This window comes from Hyperolius riggenbachi, chromosome 7 (genome assembly GCF_040937935.1).
Source record: "Hyperolius riggenbachi isolate aHypRig1 chromosome 7, aHypRig1.pri, whole genome shotgun sequence".
Classification (NCBI taxonomy): Eukaryota; Metazoa; Chordata; class Amphibia; order Anura; family Hyperoliidae; genus Hyperolius; species Hyperolius riggenbachi.
This window is the reverse complement of record NC_090652.1, coordinates 85,269,732-85,286,530: the sequence shown is the minus strand read 5'-3', so window position 1 is coordinate 85,286,530 and position 16,799 is coordinate 85,269,732. Positions and strand designations below refer to the sequence as shown.

The window sequence follows — 16,799 nt, the reverse complement described above, 5'->3', positions numbered from 1 at the left end:
ACAATGCGACCAATTTGGGGTTGAAATTGGTATCGATCGGACATGCTGCAAGATGTAGGGCCCACATGCTCAATCGGCGGCAATGGGACAAACGACCAATGGGACAGAACCCACGGCACGATCCCCCCAATTTAAAATGTGCCCCCCCCCCCGGTGCCCCGTGCAGTATACTTTACCTGTTAGTGTCTGCCACTGGCTCCGTGCTTCATCCTCCATCGCTGAGCCAGGGGTGGACACCAACAGGTAACGTATACTGCACAAGGCATGCGAGGTTATATTTTACATTAGGGAAGACAGCACTGGGGATAGCGAGGTGCTGATGCGGCGTCACAAGACCGATTCGAGAGAGATTTCATACTAAAATCGATCAGGAATTGGCTTACGGTGTATGGGCAGCTGACACATCTATCTCCAATTAATTTTGATCAGACAGAGAACTGTCTCCTGGTCGATCTGCCCATACATTGTCTGATGTATGGGCACCTTTAGAGACACAGGACCAGGGGGACAGCCAGGTAACTTGCATTGTTTAAAAGGAAATAAATACGGCAGCCTCCATATCGTTCTCAACTTGGATTCCCTTTAAAGCAGGAGGATTAGCCATACTATGCCAGGGGAAAAAACACATATATAAGTAGATAAATACTCGATCTACTTACATAACACATGTATTGTACTGTCCATGTTTTGATTTTAGTGAATTTTATATAGTAAATGAAGAGAATTATGTTCCTGGTGGGAACCATGTCTTCTGCCCACAGTTTGAGGCTAAATACTGATGTCATTTCTGCCCTTTACTTTTTTTCTTTTCTCCTTCAGTCACCTCAGCCTTGTTTGTAAACACAAGTGAGCAGAGGAGTATGTTTCAGCTAGGCAGGGAAATAAAGAGAAGAGGAGGAATATATTATAGATAAAAAGAACCCCCAGCATGCAACTGAATGGCACTGACTACTAAAGAGCCAGTGCTCCTAAGGTATGTGAAAACTCCAAATCATAACAGCAGAAAAAGTTTTGAATGCAGGATTATCATCTTTATCACTTAATACACTCAGACCAGTTGCTGTTGAAATTTTTATGGTGACAATCCCACTTTAAGGCTCTTACATGCTCAATCATGCGTTGCTCCCTCATCCCTCCTCCCCTCTCCAGTGAACAGTTTACGCTTTTCAGCTGTAACTGAGAAGTTAGTCTGCACAGCGCATTTAACACAGAAGTGTCACCCTCGATCAAGCACCGATCGTCAACGGCAACACACGTTGAGCGGGTGTATGAGTCCTTAGTTCCTAGAATGTAGGCTGCTAAAATCTGGTGAAAATTAAAGTGAAAGCAAGCGTAGCTGATGTTCGCAGCTTATCTAGGGTGCTGGTCAGTGAACAAAGGGTGATTGGCTGCTATGGGCACCCTGCATTCTCTAGGATAGTTCTTCCTTCTGATATTTTGATACATGCGGTTAATAGCATGCAAGACCATTAAAGAGGAACTGTAGTGAAAATAACACAATGGATAAATATTATTAATATTGTTTAACCTATTTTGGTTCCTGGACATAGAAACTACGTCCAGGAACCATGCGCGCTACCGCGTGCTCCCGCGGCCGATCGCGCGCGTGCACGCGCACTCCCGGCCGCGGATTCGGTAGCCACGGAATCAATGTATCGGGCTATGGTGCCCGATCATTGATTCCTCTCACCCGCAGAAAAAGCGACAGCTTCTCTCGGAAGCTTCGCTTTTTCTGGCTGTCACCTCCCCCATGCGTCGCTCTAAGCGTGTGTTACGCTTAGAGTGACGTCATGTAAACAAACTCATGGCCACCATCTTGTGGCCAAAAAGTAATACTACAACTGAATGTAAAAAAAAATAGAAATTAACACACATTTACATTATAAATCTATTGTTTACCTCCCACCCTCCCAAAACTACCCAAATAAAATGTTTACTATAAAAAAAACAAAAACATTACAATAAAAAAAAAACAACATGTAAATATTTACCTAAGGGTCTAAACTTTTTAAATATCAATGTAAAGATGAAATATCTCTATTTTTTTTTTATTTTAAACTTGTTAATAGTGATAGATACAAAATGGAAAAAATGCACCTTTATTTCCAAATAAAATATTGTCGCCATACATTGTGATAGGGACATAAGTTTAACGGTGTAATAACCGGGACATATGGGCAAATACAATACGTGAGTTTTAATTATGGAGGCATGTATAATTTTAAAACTATAATGGCTGAAAACTGAGAAATAATGAATTTTTCCATTTTTTTCTTATTCTTCCTGTTAAAATGCATTTACAGTAAAGTGGCTCTTAGCAAAATGTACCCCCTAAAGAAAGCCTAATTGGTGGCGGAAAAAACAAGATATAGATCAGTTCATTGTGATAAGTAGTGATAAAGTTATAGGCTAATTAATGGGAGGTGAACATTTCTCACGTGAAAACGACGGAACCTGAATGGGTTATGTTAGTCAGTGTTTGCCCATTGTAAAACCTTTCCTCTCCCTGATTTACATTCTGAAATGTATCACTGGTGGTGACATCTTTAGTTCTGCCAGGTGATCTGTACGGAATGTTTGTTACTGAGAGTTCTATGCACAGAGGGAGATACCGCTTGCTTGGCAGTTGGAAAAAGCTGTTATTTTTCAACAATGCAACAACGTACGCGAAAGTCAAAGGTGGCTTTTTGTCCACTTGTCTTAGGCGCCCAAATTTCCTGCTTCTGTCAGGACCAGGGTCATGACATCACACTGTGGGAGGGGTTTCACCACAATATCAGCCATATATATGTACCTGATGAGCTGTTAGAGAAAAGGTAAAGATTTTTCATGTGAAAGGGGGTATCAGCCACTGATTGGGATGAAGTTCAATCCTGGGTTCAAGTTCCTCTTCAACTACTTGAGGACCACGGTGTTAAAACCCTCTAGTGTCCAGGCCAATATCTCCTAATTGGGCCACTGCAGCTTTACGGCTTCGCTGCAGGGCCGTCAAACTCAGCACATTTTCCCCCCTTTCTCCCCACCAACAGAGCTTTCTGTTGGTGGACTCTGATCGCTCCCCTAATGTATATATATTTTTTTTTTTTACAAATATTTTGCTTCTTTTTTTTTTTTTTAAATAATGTTTTTTTTTTAATGAATTTTCCCTTCCTCCCTCCCCCAGTCAGCCTATCACAGCGGATCGCTTCTGTGTCCCCCAGGGAGACAGCCGTGTCACACGGCTGTGCCCAGTACAGCGCTGTGGTAGATCACAGTGCTGTACAATGTTTATAGACGGCGGTTTCACTGTCTAACAGTCTCCGAGCGGCGATCGCCGCTGGGAGACTGATCACGGAGCTCTGTCATTCATGTGGAGATGCGCGCGCACCTGCAATCCCCGCCCCCAGTCATTCACGCCAATCGGCGTGGAGTGGTCCTGGGGCTGTGCTCCCGTGTTCACGCCAATTGGCATTGTAGCGTTCGGCTAGGTGTAAAGCCTCACGTACACGCGTAGATGAGGCTCCGATGTGCCTTATCAATCGAGCCGCATCAGCTGATAAGATCCGACAGGTCGGATCTCTTCACCGCCGATTCCCTGCTCGTTCCCCATGAGGGGACAATGGCAGGGAATCGAGTGGAAAAAAAAACGGCGCCGGGCGGGGACGAGGGCGGATCGAATGCGACGCATGCACGGGTGAGCGGTGACGCGGCAGGTACGCGCGGGGATGCGGAAGAGGCGATCCGGCGGCTAATCGAGCCGCCGGATCGCTCCGATATAGCTCCGTGTAGATGGGGCTTTAAGGACCATCTGCCACCAGATTGTCCATTAGATAATCCCTTCTCCAATCAAATATAATCAGGGAGGGCTCTATTGCCTGCCCATGCAGACAAATCATCCTAGCTAAGCCACCTGTTGGGCCGCCCTTTAAAGAGAAACTCCAACCAAGAATTGAACTTTATCCCAATCAGTAGCTGATACCCCCTTTTACATGAGAAATAGAATGATTTTCACAAACAGACCATCAGGGGGCGCTGTGTGACTAATTTTGTGCTGAAACCCCTCCTACAAAAGGCTCTGAATACCGCGGTACTCCTGGCAAACTGCCACAATGTAACAATGTTCACAGACAGGAAATGGCTGTTTACAGCTGTCTAACAGCTAGAAACAGCTAAATAACCTGCCCACAGTAACAATGTCACCATGTAATAAATGTCAGAATGTGAATCTGGGAGAGGAAAGATTTTACAATGAGCAAACTCTGACTAAATCATTTATACATAATTATTGTAAAAATGAAGCACTTTTTTTTATTACATTATTTTCACTGGAGTTCCTCTTTAAGTGTACATGCCCCCCCACCACCACAACCACCAGCGCATGTAGTGATGTCAGTACTTGTGTCAGTGTCACATGATACAGGTGCTCATGGTGACAATGCAAAAAGACGCAGGACAACAGAGGAGGTGAGGATCTGCGCTGGCGTGGCAGGTGAGCATGCAACACTCACCACAGGATTTTGCAGCATGCTCGATTAATCCTTTCCACCGATCTTGGACAGAGATAGATTGAAACGTTCGATCGGGTGCCAATGCTGCGGCATCAATATCTGCCAGATTTGATCCTGATGATCGAATTGGTTGGATATAAAATATGGGCACCCTTACAGCTGTCACTTTGGTAGGGCAGTACTGAGAAAGAAAGTCGGAGCCAGCCTGGATGGGATGAGCATGATCTGCTGCTTATTTTCTGAACCTGTGACAGGCGACTCAGGCTCACTCAATCATATATGCAGAGATGAGGTCATCTTGTACCCAAGTTCTCCATTCTGCATATACAATGAGCCCGATTATCAGCAGAGGAGGTACAACGTTTGGTCTCTGAACTGATGCAATAAACTGGCAACCACTTCAACAACCAAATGATTGCACATTGAGCTTCTTTTCTGAAGAATTTAGAATTTTGGAAAATCTCTGCATAGATTGAAGATGATCTACAGGCAAAATGATTTATCTATATCCTAAATGCAGTTGCAGGGGTGTAACTATAGGGGAGCAGCTCCTGTGATTACAGGTGGGCTAAGAGGTGGGGGGGAGACTCTGATACAGGGGACTATACTTCAGATCACGTGTTTTTGTGGCTACACTTGGTATGGGTGTGAAGATCATGATTGCCACACTTGTTTTATGTGAGATGGGCCCCCAGGCTGTGAAGGGCATCAAGTGGAGACAAGGGAAGGGTTTGAACATTGGGGGGCCACTGTGGTGATATATTGGGGTGCTGATGCTGTTAAGGATAATAACAGAACATATTTCTGTCCTGTTTCTGTCTAGTACTGGGTAAAACCTCAGATGTGTATTGGGCTTTGTAACCTCTTATTTGTGTAACTTTTAACTTGTAACATTTTTACTTTGTCTTTTCGTAATCTTTTGTATATATTAAGTTCTGCATTGTTCTATGTTTTTATGGAATATTAAATCATTATTTAATAAGCTTGACTTCAGCCGACGGTTTGTGGTCCAGACGGACGCCTCAGCCTTTGGCCTAGGTGCTGTGTTAAGCCAGGTAAACCAGACTGGGGAAGAACATCCGATTCTGTATTTAAGTCGGAAGCTGCTACCCCGGGAGGTAGCCTACGCCACCATAGAGAAAGAGTGCTTGGCAATTGTATGGGCCCTACAAAAGCTGCAGCACTACCTCTATGGTCGCGTATTCACGGTCGTCACCGACCACAACCCTCTTAGTTGGTTACATCGGGTTTCTGGTGACAATGGAAAATTGCTGAGATGGAGCTTGGTTCTCCAACAATATAGCTTCACTATTCAACATAGGAAGGGGAGCAATCATGGGAATGCGGATGGGCTGTCCCGTCAAGAAGAACCAACAGTGTAGGTGCTGGCAGGATGATCTGGGAAGATCGTCTGCTTTGCACCAAGTTAACGGTGGAGGTGTGGTGATATATTGGGGTGCTGATGCTGTTAAGGATAATAACAGAACATATTTCTGTCCTGTTTCTGTCTAGTACTGGGTAAAACCTCAGATGTGTATTGGGCTTGGGAGTAATTGGTCACCTGGCCAGAGTAAACTGAAGTCTAATGTAATTCTGTATGTAGATGTCCATTACCTCTGCGCCATTGTCCAGCAGGGGAAACTGTGTCTACTGCTAATTAGCTGCCAATTGAGGAAGAATAGGCTGGTCGGCATGGCTTTTGAGTCTGGTGTCAGCCATTGTCCCATTACACAAGGAAAGCCTGCTAGAGTCTTGAGGAAAGGGGGAAGCTGACACCTGAATGTTTGAAATGTATTTGACAGCCTACTGGAAATTATTGAAGGGGTGAAGTCCTTTTGATACCATTTTCTACCTGTGGAAATTGAATTATTGGTGGAGGTGCAAACTCCTTATCTTTGATCAGCTAGGAAGTACTGTCAACAATGGGGTTGTCACCTGTAACTTGGACTAGGGAAATCTTTTCATGTATGTGGATCTCTGGAAATCCTATTTATGTCTGAGATTTAATTAAAAACTACCGTATTTTTCGGACTATAAGACGCTCCGGACCATAAGACGCACCTAGGTTTAGAGGACAAAAACCAGGAAAAAAAATAATATACTAAGCCTGGTGCATCCATGCTGCAGGGGCGTCTTATAGACTTTCCCCCCTACAATTATTATGTCTCCCTTGTGCCTTCCTTGTTTCCCTGTGGTCTACTCTGTCCCTCTGCTGCTTTTATGTCCCCCTTGTGTCCATTGTCTCCCTGTGTCCTCTGGTGTCTTCCTGTATCCTCTTTCCCCCTTCCTCTAACCCCATGTCATCTGTCCCTCTTCCTCTGTCTCGATTGTCCTGTTTCCTCCATGTCCAGTGTCTGTTATCCCAGTGTCTGCTATCCCTGTCCTCTGTGTTCCAGTGTCTGAATGTCCCCCTGTGTCTGTTGTCCTCCGTGTCCAGCCTGTCCTAGTGTCTGCGTGTCCCCGTGTATTAAATACATTCACGTAGCTGCAGCTATACTCAGGCTGTCCTGCCTTATATACATTTTTGTCTGTAATGTCCCCGGGTACTACCATCTACCACAGGTGGAAGTCGTCTACAGCAAGTGGAAGTCCGCACAACATACCATACATGCAGCTATCCTCAGGCGGTCCCCGCCTTCATCACCGCGCTGTCCCTGCCTTCATCACCGCTCTGTCCCCGCCTTCATCACCGCGCTGTCCCAAGCACTTGGATGTCCGTGATGTCCCCGGCCGGTATTACCGATGCGTTCCTAATCAGGAAGTGTCCCGCTCAGCATTGCCGATAAATGGGCCAATCAGACGGGGATGCTGGCCCCAACTGCCAATCACGCCGCACGCTCTCCACTGTGCACTGTACAATGATTGGTCCCAATGACGGAGAGGCTGTCCCGCCCTCTAGCCATCTCATCCTATTAACAGAGTTGCTAGGAGCAGTGTGCGGCGTGATTGGCAGTTGGGGCCAGCGTCCCTCGTCTGATTGGCCCATTTATCGACAACGCTGAGCGGGACACTTCCTGATTAGGAACGCATCGGTAATACCGGCCGGGGACATCACGGACATCCAAGTGCTTGGGACAGCGCGGTGATGAAAGCGAGGACAGCGCGGTGATGAAAGCGGGGACAGCGCGGTAATGAAAGCGGGGACAGCGCGGTAATGAAAGCGGGGACAGCCTGAGGATAGCTGCATGTACGGTATGTTGTGCGGACTTCCACTTGTGGTACTTGCGGTAGACGGTAGTACCCGGGGACATTACAGACAAAAATGTTTTTCAGACAGGACAGCCTGCAGCTACGTGAAGGACAGGGGAAGGAGGTGCAGGTCCCAATATGTAGTATTCGGACTATAAGACGCACTGACTTCCCCCCCACACTTTTGGGGGAGAAAAAGTGCGTCTTATAGTCCGAAAAATACGGTAGTTCCTCCCCTCCCCAAGGAAGTTGCAGCCTCCAGGCGTATTTCATAGTATAAAACCGCAGCTAGGATAGCCACAACTTGTAGTTCTTGGATGTAGCTCACACGGCTAGAACTAACCTGGTTCCTGACCAGAAGTGCGTACCCCCCGCAACAACGCCAGATCGATACGCTGGTACGTTTATTTCCCCGTTTATTTTGGTAAGCAAAATCGCTTTGTGTGTTATCTTTGTAACCTCTTATTTTTGTAACTTTTATCTTGTAACATTTTTACTTTGTCTTTTCGTAATCTTTTGTATATATTAAGTTCTGCATTGTTCTATGTTTTTATGGAATATTAAATCATTATTTAATAAGCTTGACTTCTGCTGTACTAAACTAACACTCATAGCCTAGAAGAGACTGCAGTATAGCTGTGTATAAGTCCGTGCCTAATTGTATGCTTGAGCAACACTACCATATGAAATTGTAATTGCATTGTGTGTGGGGGCGTTTGTCATACGTTGGCCTAAAGCGCGCAGCTGACCCAACGTACGAAACACCAGTGCGAGTAGCTAACAGTATCGTTCGGAACGACTGTTAGTGGTTTTGCGTCACTATAGTGTAAGATTGCAACGGTGTGTGTGTGCGTGGCGCTCTCGTATTTGGCCTAAGCGCAGAGCTGACCCAAATACGAAAACGCAGATTGCGTATTGAGCACTCGATAGCTGAGTGAACGTGTCTAGCAACGCTAGTGGTGGCAGTGGGAAGTGTTTGAGGGGTTCCAGCCTTGTTTGTAGCTTAAATAAGGCTGTTCCCCGCTTAATCTGGTAAAACCCGCAGTCGGGAACCGTATACGCAGGCGTGCCGCGGGCCGGTTCCTGACAGCCACATCAAAGTTTCGCTGGGGGGCCAATAAACTGTAGTTATACCCCTGTGTAGTTATCTCCATTATCCCCCCCCCCCTTCCCTTAGAAAATATCCTCCATGATTGCTACACACTTTGTACTGTATAACCAGCAACAGGGGATGCAGAGGTAGCTACCACACTGGTGGCCCCTGGACCAAAGGGGCTCATCAAGGGCCCTCCTTCAACTGCTATATTCACTCTTTATTGGTTCTATATGTGCTGTGAATAGTGGTAATAATTAGCAACCTGTTTTCCTCCTCTTGCTTACAGCTTTCTGTCACTGCAGATTGCTTTTTGAGGTTTTTAAAAAGGGCAACTGAAGTGAAAAGAATAAGGAGGCTGCCATATTTATTTACTTTTAATTAATACTAGTTGCCTGGCAGCCCTGCTGATCTATTTGGCTACAGTAATGTCTGAATCACACAAGAAACAAGCATGCAGCTAATCTTGTCAGACCTGACAATAAAGTCAGAAACACCTGATCTGCATATATTTTTTCATGGTCTATGGCTAAAATATTAGAAGCAGAGGATCAGAAGGATTGCCAGGGAACTGGTATAATTTAAAAGGAAATAAATATGGCAGCCTCCATCTCCCTCTCATTTTAGTTGTCCTTTAATGTATGCCAAGGTGCACAGCTGCAACAAACACACTTAAACATCAGATTGTGTAACTGTCGGGCAAAAAAATCGAAATAAATTCTTTATTTTTATCTGGTAAACAAGTAATAAGGATGCTAACCAGGCAATCGAAAAGATAAAATCACTATTACTTCTCTTGTTGATAAATGATCATTCCCCAGTTTACCTGACTCTAATTTGGTACACAAAAAGCAAGTTGCAGGACATGCTGGGTTGTCCTTATTTGCTGCTCTACTTCCCCTCAGACTTAACTAATGCAGCCTGATTGGCTGAAGCCTCTTTCCCTCCTGTTTTCTCTTCCCACACCTCTGTTCCTCTCTGATTGGCCAATATTTCTCATGCTGAGACAATGCACTTTCTATAGTGAAGGGCGGGCAAATCAGGCAGAGCAGAATAAGGGAGGAAATTACATCAGAATTGGCTTCAAAATAGCCACAGTTAATATGGAAACTGTATAAAATAGGATTCTTTGCTTTTCCTTTATAAAATTCACAGGAATCATAATGTGGATGGTGCAATACATATGTTATGTAAGCAGAGCAAGTATTTATCTACTTATATATGTGTGTTTTTTCTGAGATAGTATGGCTGACAGCTCCTCTTTAACATGAAAAATTGTATTCCAGTGGCAATTTTTATAATGTATCATAATCAACATAACCATCAATAGTTGTGTTCAGTTTTGGGTTTAGCTGGGTCTTAGAGGACACCTGAAGTGACTAAACAAACAAAATGACATATTTACATCAGTACTTCAGAAATCCAGGATCCTCCTATATCCCAGAGTTCCAGTGCAGGGTCCCTCTTGTGGTATACCTTTAAACTGGCCAAGAGCCTGGCCATGGACAAGTACATCTGCACTGAGCATGTGTGAGTAAGGTCCATGCATGCTCAGTAAGGCTACGTTTCCATTTGTGCGGCGGCACGCGTCTTGCGAGACGCGATGCCGGCACAACTGTTGCCTCTCGCAGCCGAATCCCTCTAGCCGCGCTATGCACGGCTATGGGATTCGGACAGCTACGGACGAAATTATGCTGCAGGGCCTCCGATTTTTCCTCGGCCACGAATTCGGATGGCTCTCATAGACTTCTGTAGACTGCTGTAATCCATCCGAATTCGTGGGCGGGGAATCGGCAGGGATTCGCAGCAGTGGAAACCCGGCCTAAAACAAAGCACTTGTGCAAGGTCTGAATACACTCACCCATGTCCAGGAGCGTGGCCAGAAGATGAAGAGAGGCCCTACGCTGGAACAGATGTCACTATGTGAATCCGGGAAGCCTCCAGCCCATCCAGAGGCTTACAACTACTGAAGTATCTAACTTTTTCCTTCCTCCCCAATTTAAGTTTACTTTAACTACAGGAGGGTTACTAGGAGGTGGCCCAGGTGGCTCTGGGTGATGAAGGCGCTAGGACAGCACTAACTGTAGTAAAAGTCGCTCTGGATGGCTTTAGGTTCCATGGATGTCCGGCTATACAGTGGGGTCACGTGTCTACAAAGTTGAAGATCCCTCAAGATAAGTATGGTTTTTTTTTTAGAGAGTAGGGGTATACAGTTAGGCTAGTAAGGTGGGAAGGGTATAGGTTGAAAAATAAATATTTATGGAACTGTTATAATGAATTTGATCTCTTCCTTGAACTTGTTGGAAAGATCATACGCCAACAGGCTAAATTGTGGCTAAATAGTTTTACAGTATTATTGATCTGATGGAATAAAGTTTGGCGCAATGGCTGTGGAGTCGGAGCAACTTGGGGTACCTGGAGTAGGAGGTTTCATAAACTCCGGATGATTTTTTCACCCACTACACAGCCCTGGCTTGGCGCTAGTCTAGCTGAGGGGACCCAGAAACCTCATAGGCCAATGGCCGCTAACACAACACTGACGCTAATATTGCACACTAGGACCCCCGGCCTTCGAGAACAACTTTACTAAACCTATTCGGTTGGTGGTTTGGAAAGTGTTTTCTGCTGGGTCCCCTATTTCTTACAAACTAGAGGTGCCCTCAATTAGACTAACGCCTAAAGTTTTTTACATTTAAGATTGTATCTAAATAAGGAATGGTACGAGCATACGTTTTCACCTGTTGTCCTTGAAATTGGATATTACAAGTTTGAGACTGATTTAAACTACTCCAGTCGAAATGTAAATGATTATTTTACCTATATATCTGAAAAGTGAATTGAAGATATTGTACTTTAGCTTGCCTGTTATTTTTTTTATACTTTTTGCAGATGGCTGCCTTCCCTGTATTGAAATGACAGCGAGAGCGAGTTGTTATTTCACGTGTTGACCATCAGATCTACAGCTTGGCAATGGCCTTTTTAATTCAGTGAGGTCAGTTGGGTATTGACGGATAACGGTTTCTGATAGGGCTCATGGGAAGTGTAGTCCTATTTTAAACAGGCAGTTGGTGCAGTATGGACTCAATTGTGAATCAAACAGGGCTATGGAGTTGGAGTCGAAGAGTCGGAGCAATTTTGGGGTATTTGGAGTAGGTGGTTACATAAACTGAGGAGTCAGAGTCAGGTGACTTTTGTACCCACTCCATAGTCCATACCCCTGCAAGGACTGTGGAGTCAGAGTCGGAGCAGTTTTGGGTACCTAGAGTTGGTGGTTTCATAAACTGAGGAGTTGGAGTTAGGGAATTTTTGTACCGACTTCACAGCCTTGGAATCAAAGACTTTTGTCTGCCACAGACCTCTCCACTGAGAATGGTGGGCATTATGAAACTTTCCTATCCACATCCAAACCACTGCAGGTCCATTACATTCAGCAAACATCCACATGCAGAAGATAAAGCAAGTCTACTTCTGACAGGAACAGACCAAGAGAAAGGCCACTTTTGCCAGCTTTATAAAGGAACATTGTTTCTGACATTTTCCTCTGTTAGCTTATGCTACTCAAATGTACAAATGTTAGCGTTAATTGAAAATCTTAACTTCAGGCATAAATATGGTTGCACAAGCCCACACTGGCAGAGCTGGCTATATCTGTGAATAATCTCTTTGATTGTCCAACTTCAAACAAATCACTTTCAAAGTACCCCCTCATAAAGCTGGCCATACATTTGTCAATTGCCAATCGATGTGGCAAAACAATCGATTCCACTTTGAATTTGAGCGATCGATTCCAACCACACACTGCACATTCATTTTCCAGCACGTAATCTAGTGAAAATCGAGGAAACCGCAAAATTGCACTGTTCAATACGATCCTGCCTCACCCCCGATCGCCCTACACTTTCCATCCTATTCAAACAATATTTTCAATCGATCTTTGGTCAAAATCCATTGAAAATCAATGCATCGAACATTTTGGGGGAACCGAATGGCAAAATCAATAAGTGTATGGGCATCTTAAAGGAAATCAGAGATCAGATATTTCTAAAGAATCGATACTTACCCGGGGCTTCCTCCAGCCCCATAAGCATGTGCAAGTCCCACATTGTCCTCCCACAGTCTGCTGTTCAGCCGCAGTCATCCCCGGAGGCCCGTGCATGCGCAGAAGACCCAGACTGGATCCGACTGAGCCTGTTACCGAGGCTGATCACAGCTGAACGGCAGACCGCGGGAGGATGGTGTGGGACCCACACGTGTTTATGGGGCTGGAGGAAGCCCCGGGTAAGTATCGATTATTTCGATTTTTGATCTCGGGTACACCTTAAATTGTACCCAAGGCAAACCTTGGGTCAAAAGTCAAGTACTTACCTAAGAAGAGGGAAGCCCCTGGATCCTTCAGAAGCCTCTCATGCTGTCCTCCGGCCCACCATTGCAGAGCGCATACCCCCCAAAGCGGACCGCCCTACTGCGCAGGCACGCACATGTATATAGAAGAGCACGGCCTTGATGTGCAGGAGGGTTCCATGCAGCGGCGGAGGTCTGCATGGAAAGAAGCTTCCCCCTCCTTAGGTGAGTATTTGATTTCTGACCCGAGGTTCACCTTGTGTTCTCCTTAAGGCACTTACTGCAGCACAGATTAGCAGAGCTATATAGACTGCAATCCTCTCAGCTTTATCTCTGCCTATCTTCCCCTCATCCATACTGTCTAATGGGCACAATGATGCCAAGCAGCAGCATCCCTGACCACAGTGCCTGCTGTTAGCTCTCTCAGCGTGGCAGCTTATAGTTACGTGTTAGCCTAGGATTTTGAGCTGCAGAAGTCTTGTTGGATACTAAACAAAAAATGGACCTTCTTATTTACTAATCAAATGGTATAAGGTACATGGCAATTGCTATAGCAGCAGCTATGGTGCCCGAGAGAGGATGAGGGCCCAGCTTAAGGGCTGGTTCACACTGACTTTTGGCCGCATTTACCGCAAAGCATTCGGGACTCGTCGGCTCAACGCTCCCATTCAAGTGAATGGGAGCGTTTAGCATTGCATGGTTACCGGTGATTACCGGCGATTGCGCAAACGCGGCTTTCTGATCCCGATTTACCACATAATTTCAGCCGGCCCTAGAAGCCACATGCGGCATCCAGGGTCGCCTAGTCGCCACGTCTTCATGTCCCCTTGCGGGGATGAAAAACACCAATCGCAAAGGGAAGCCGATGATCGCCATACCGCCGCCCCCAAACGAGAAGTCACAGGAAGACGCGGCAGCCACCTGCCACCCGTGTGAACCAGCCCTGACCCTGCTGTACCCAATGCAATAGTCAGTTACTTGTAGTTGAGCAGCAGTATCAGATCCAGAGACAGCAGGGAAACCATGCTGAGTATTTCAGTGGTTTTTTGGTAAGTGAATAAATTGGAGTAGTTTCTCTGCAGGAAGTGACATCACTGATCACACCTGCAGGAGAGGCCTATAGGGTATTTTCTAGTTGACTGAAGTTCCTGTTTACGTTTGTGAGCAGTACTGTGTGTATTGAACAGGATCTGCAATATTCCATACCTGTTTAATCTGACGTATGATGCTTCAGGCCAAAATGATGTGATAAAATTAAAGATGATGTTCTCCAAACCCAGAAAAACAAGGGGCAACAGGAAGCTGTGATATGAACTCATATGGGTATAGGGATCTGGGAATGTGCCTACAGTGCCCATTAACGATACAATTTTCATGGATGATTGACCTCCTGATCTAATAATACCTTCTAAATTGGTTGAAATTGTCATTGCCAACGGAAAACAATCATGTTATCTATCGGTTTCCCTGCCAGCGGCCAATTGGTCTATCGGATTGATGCCATCTGAAGTCATTGGACTGGTTAAAATTCTTCATCCCATTTATGGTGGTGATCAATTATTTCTGATCATTTTCTCCCAATCGCTATTATTGGATTGGAGAATAGATCTTTTAAAAAAAAATTGCAACAAACCTGATTCCGAATTTTGACTGTTCAAGTCCAATCTTTTTTCTATATACATTAAATAGAAAACTATTTGGAATGAATTATGCATTAAGAGAAATTTGTAAAATAAAAAAGGAAACATACCTACTGTACTAATTCATAGATCTTTATCTTTTCCTCATCAACCATAAGCCGTCTGCTCAATCTCTCTCCTTCCAAGACATTCTCAAGCCTCCCTACTACAGTTTGACCACCATGTTTCACCTTTCTGTCAGTAGGTAGGCGTGGCTTCAGCTAACAAAACAATTACTCCACCCCTTCCTGCATACTCATGTGACTAAAGGGGGAGGGGAGTGTTCTGGACTCACTGGGAGCCCGGCAGGCATATGCAGGTTATTAAAGATGAGATGTCTATGAAATCATACAACAGGCATTTTCCTGTTATAAAATGCAGGGGAATTACAAATCTTTTTGAATGTATAATTAGCTTAAAATAATATTTTATGACACGCATATTCAATGAAAAAAAACAATGCCTGAAATGGTAATTTCATCACCCAACCCACAGAGAATGTCGTTATGAATCCTGCCAGCTGGGACTCGCAAATGGCACACATTTTCCACACTTTCAGTAAGCCAGCAAAATTATGAAGCACTTGCAAAGAATCATTCATTTCATTGACATCCAACATTTCAGAGACCAGACCTTTATCTCTTTTTCTTTTTGGCCTCCGAGCCCAGGCCCTTTTTACTGGCAATTCCCCTTCCAGCACCTTTGGCAGATTACCTCTGTGGCAGTGGCGTAACTATATTTCATGGAGCTCCCCAGCAAAACTTTGATAGGGCCTCCCAGGGCCGGTGCTACCATAGAGACAAAGGGGGCAATTGCCCTAGAGCCCCAGAGCCTATTGGGGCCCCTCAAGGTGACTCCTGACCAACTTAATTGTGCCCCCTGCCACATCTTTGAAAGAGTAGCATCTCACAGAGGAGCATGCCCACTGGGAAAGGCGAGTTTCAAATCTGTCAAAGAGATTGCACAGGCCCTGGGGAGCATAGTTAAGTTGGGGGGTGATCGAGGAGGGGGCACAGCTGGCTCAGGGGCCCTGTGGGGAACTATAGCTGCAACAAAGGGTCACTAAGGTTGCTTTATGGTCCGAGAAGGTGGGTGTCTGTAAGGGGGGGGGGGGGGGGCTCTAGGTTCATTTTGCCCTGGGGCCCCATTGTTACTAGAACCAGCCCTGGGGTCCCCAGTGGTCACACCCCTTCCCTTGCCTCCTCTTGGCGCTGTTCACAGCCTTGGGGCCCATCTCACAAGGGTCATAAAACAAGTGTGGCGATCTTGATCTTCAGAATCAGAATCAGAATCAGAATCAGAATTTATTATCGCCAAGTACAACCGGTGGATTGTACCCGGAATTGGTTTTGGCACATACAGGGTCGTTGTTGAAGAGACAAGAAATAGCATACAGTTAAGCATGGCAAATACATAGGACAAGCATACATAGGACAAAAAAACATTACAGCTTGTGCGTACAATTAAGCAGAGTGCAGCATCACATGCAGTCAAGCATGGGTCATACGTATAAAATATAAAAGCAAAAATAAAAAGCAAAACAGGGCATTACAGCACACACGTACATTTAACGTAAATACAAAACACAGCACAGCAAATACATTGATAGCAGGGACAGAAAAGAGTGGGACTGGAGGAGCAGCCTGAGAGCTGATATGAGCGCTGCCATCTTCGGCACTGGACGCTACACAGCGACACGCTCCCAACAAGACAGGTGCACCGATTTGTCCACGAAAGTAGAGAGAGCGAAAGTGAGAAAGCAACTGAGAGAGCTGTGTAAAGTGAAAGAGTGTAAAGGAAAAGGCTTGGTGCCCGGTCTGGGCTGGTCAGGTCCAGAGTCCATTAGATGATGGTTGCAGGCAGAGGGGACCTGGTTGCAGGCAGAGGGGACCTAGTGGGGTGATCAGACATGGCCGCAGATTGAGGGCTGAATGTGGGGGTGATCTCCATGGCAGTGGCCTCACCGAGGGAGGCCTGGCCTGCGGGAGAGCTCAGAGGAGAGGAGCTCCT

The 16,799-nt window shown here is 45.4% G+C and overlaps 1 protein-coding gene across 6 annotated transcripts in view; it reads right to left on the bottom strand.

The window, feature by feature from the left end:
- SBK1 (SH3 domain binding kinase 1) overlaps positions 1-16,799 on the bottom strand; it is a 163,568-nt gene that overhangs the window by 45,547 nt on the left and 101,222 nt on the right. Inside the window, exon 1 of one of the 6 annotated variants that reach the window (XM_068244195.1) lies at positions 11,622-11,761. The exons of 3 other annotated variants lie outside the window; for them this stretch is intronic. The gene's annotated coding sequence lies outside the window, so the exon portion shown is untranslated. Of the gene's footprint in view, positions 1-11,621; positions 11,762-16,799 lie in introns of those variants that run through there. 2 more of the 6 variants (XM_068244197.1, XM_068244199.1) reach the window with 2 other exon arrangements.